Genomic DNA, 4,103 nt, shown 5'->3' on the forward strand with positions numbered 1-4,103 from the left:
CAGGTGTTATCCTGTGGTCTCAGAAGTACTCAGTAAACAGAAGCTGAGACTAGGATTCAGGCAAACACAATTTCCTGAGTGGTTCCAGAAGCAAGAAATCAGTGAAGCAGGAAGGGGCAGAAGAAGAAAGAAGATAACATTAGATTTCTGCCAGAGATTAGCTTCAGAATAAATCACACAATTTTATTCCATCTTGAAGGCAGAGGGCTGGCCTTGTGTAAGTCAGATCGGTCAACTATTGGCTGTGGAATCACCCACGGGCCCCAGGGACATAACCTCCCAGAGCAGGTGGCCCCTTTGGCAAATGAAACTCTGAAGAAGGGGCAGCCGTGAGCCACTAGCAGCCAAAACTCAGCATAGTTTGGGTGGGTGCACCGTCTACGTAAGGCCCTGGGGGCTACCTGTTCCCCTCCACAGATAATTCATTATAGCACAGGTCCTCATTCACTCATATTTTCCCTTTCTCATCCTCTATCAATAGGGAATTAATCTCCAAGTGATATCCTCTGACCACCAGCAAAAGCATCACCAGAGAACTTGTTAGAGATGCAGTTTTTAGATCCCTCCCAGACTCGTTGAATCAGAAGCTCTGGGGGTGAGGACAGCAGTCTCTGTTTTAAAAAGCCTTCCAGGTGATCCTAGCACATGCTACAGTCTGAAGACCACAGCTCCAGGGAAGGGAGGGTCTGCAGAAAACATTGTCATTTTGACACAGGAGAAATGAGGAGAATTTCTCCTATACTTTTTTTGGTTACCGACGCTCTGCCCAGTGTTGGCCACACTGCATCCCCACTCAACAGTAGGTGTTCCTAGGACCCCAGGGTTGACATGGACAATTCAGCCAGCCCCTTGGCTTTAGTGACATCAGTCTCTGATCTTTGTGGTTTCCAGGTGGGTCTGAATCCAAGGTGTGGTGTATTATCTGACAGACTCCTTCCTTGACCAGACCTTGGTCAGGTTTTTCTGGTCCCCTTCTCCACCAGGTTTTGACTTCAGCCAGCCTTTACCAAGAATCCTGCTCCATCAGCTTATCCTTCTGCCCTTGATATGTCATCTGGTGGTATTCTGTCCATTGCTCTCACTCTGCCTATTAGCTGTAGGTCCCCAAGTGTCCCTGTTGTGTTCAGAGCTGAGTTCAGCCTTGCTCTCCTACTGCCATACTTGCTCTCTGTGGCAATTGTCTTAAATAAAGTCTTCATTACTGTTTTAGCAAGTCAAAGCAATTTCCCTTTAACACATCTTCCCATAGACTCAGATGTATGTTGTGATTTGTAACCAAGTCTCACCTCCTGTTCTCCCTTCACCCCCTGCTGCCCATTCATCCATTGCTCTGACTAGAATTTTTCTCTTGCCCTTTCAAGTTTCAGGTCAGAAACACTATTTTCTTTGAATCTGGGAAGCTCCTGATAGAGATTCTGCTCCCCTCCCCATCCCCTAAATTTTCCCTATGAAACCATACAGACTATCCACCCTTTTATTCCTCTGCAAAAAAGGAAGAGTGACATACTTTTAATTCTTTCAGATGCCCTTTGGCCTCTGAAATGCAGTGGTCTCGGCTCTGTATGAAGCATTTCATATCCTCAGGGCGACACCTGGAGCGTACATACAGCTCAAATCAATTTTTAGATGATCATTTCAGAGGAACTAAAGAATTAAGATAACAGAATCTTTTCTTTTTTTTCAGATCTTTCTCTTTCTAATTTCCCCTGTTTATATTCTTTGCTTCCAACAGACAAATCAATAGGAAATGAAATTGTCACCAAATTATTTTTGGAGAACCTGATACTCTAATACCTTAGCCTCATACCCTATCCCTAACAGCCTGAGCCTGGGGACTCCTTATGAACCTCAGAATTATTCACATACAGGACAGTGGGAGCCTACTCTAGAAATACAGAACACTCAGCTTGATGGGTTCATGAAATAGGAATTTGCTATATTATTTGATAATATTCTGATATGGAAAATGGGAACACAAATTGGATGGATAAAGCCTATATGGATCATAAGCTAGTAGCTTTATGAGATAAAGGGGAAAATGCATAGGATGTGCAAAGTACAGATAATTAATAAGCAAGCAAGTCGCTGGTGAGAAAGGCAGAATTCATAAATTGTGTTAAATATAGATAGTAAGTACATTAGTAACTTGCAAGATACATTAAAGATAGATGGAATGCAAGGATTATATGATGCAACAAATTGGAGTGTTACTTAGAAAGTAGTAGAAACATGCATGGTAATCAAAACTAAATGACATTCAGCAAGGCAATTTTTCTATTCCCTTTTTAGGGAGAACTGAGTCTTAAACGATGACTTCCCACCAAAGGAGAGGAAATCATTTATGACTTTGTTTAAAATTCTAATATAAGATTAAAGAAAATAAATTTTAATTAATCAGCATGTTCTAAGGGCTCTAAGGGTATCTTCTGTCTTCAACACATATTCCTAATTTGTGAAGTTATGTAGAAACCATGCTCTTGATATCTGTCATCAAGTTCTCCAGAAATCAGCCACTTTATGCCAGTACATTTTTGCAAACCATGTCTACAAACCCTAGCCAAAGTGTGAACTAACTTTAAACTTTCTATTTCTACTTGTCTTCTCTCAGTCTAAGAGACAATGGGTAGTTGATGCACATCTGGCATTAGATACATGTGATATAGGGCCCAGGGAAAAAAGACTGTGCCAGATGCTCCATAATTGGTTGTTCATCAGGAACCAAAGCTCACACCCATCCCACATGTTAAGAGGCACTGTCAGTCAGGGGTCAGAAAGTAGCATGGATTTGAGGATGAAGGGCTTACCTTGGAATTTCAAATGCCATGGGGCTATGGCTCACTCTGCCCCTTACAGTTCCACCAATCAGGTTGCCCAATGGCTACAACTCCCTCTATGAAAAAAAAAGAACAAACTCTGGACACTATTCACCATCAATTAGGACTGCTTTTCATAATTTGGGGGGCAAATTAAACTATACCTTATGGTAAACTTGATCTAGAATTTTTTGTCCAGTCAAAAACTCAGATTTGTATCTATATGGACTATAAGCTTCTCTAGAGACAAAACAAGTATCATTTTTAAACTAGAGTTTTATCTTTGGACTCGTTGGCTTACTGATGAGTTAACTGAATTTATAGTAATAACTCTAAATCAAATCGAATTATGATTTCACGAAAGTAGGAAAATGAAAGAGAACCTAGAAAATATCAATATTAAAAGGATAATTCTTGGGGCACCTGGGGGGCTCAGTTGGTTAAGCATCTATCTTTGACTCTGGTCATGATCTCAGGGTCCTGGGATGGAGTCCGGAGTGGGGCTCCCTGCTCAGTGGAAAGTCTCCTTCTCCCTCTCCCTCTGCCACTCCTCCCTGCTCATGCTCTCTCTTTCTCTCTCTCTCTAATAAATACATAAAATCTTTTTTAAAAAATAAAAGGGTAAAAAAAATAAAATAAAATAAAAAAATAAAAATAAAAGGGTAGGAGCACCTGGGTCACTCAATCGGTTAAGCATGGGACTCTTCCTTTTGGATCAGGTCATGCTTTTGGGATCATCAGATTGAGTCCCACATGGGGCTCCCTGCTCAGCATGGAGTCTGCTTGAGCTTCTCTCCTTCCTCTGCCCCTCCCCTGCTCACACATGCATTCTCTCTGTTTCTAAAAACTAAGTAAATAAAATCTTTAAAAATTAATTAATTAATTAAAAGAGTGAGTCTCCCACTTGCGCCAGATATTCAGGTTAGAAATATATTTTATTCAAGTCTCTGGGAGTTTTGGGCCAGAATGAGAAATTCCATTCCCTTAGAATTTCTCTACAAAGATACACATTAGATCTACTCAATATCTCAATTTCAATTTTTTCCAGCATTTTAAAATTTCAAATCATAATTTGAAAATACTGAAAGTTATAAGTGGAGACACAAAGATTTCCGTCTGGTGGAAAGAGGGAAAGATGTTGGAGGAGTAGGGGTCATCAACTCACCCAGCCCCACCAACTTACCAGATTACTTTCAAACCATCCTGAACACATACGAATTTGACCTGAGATTTAAAGAGAGAACAGCTAGAACTACAAAGAGAAGGATTTTCGCTTCTAGCAAGGTGTGT

Source organism: Vulpes lagopus, chromosome 10, assembly GCF_018345385.1.
Source record: "Vulpes lagopus strain Blue_001 chromosome 10, ASM1834538v1, whole genome shotgun sequence".
Taxonomy (NCBI): domain Eukaryota; kingdom Metazoa; phylum Chordata; class Mammalia; order Carnivora; family Canidae; genus Vulpes; species Vulpes lagopus.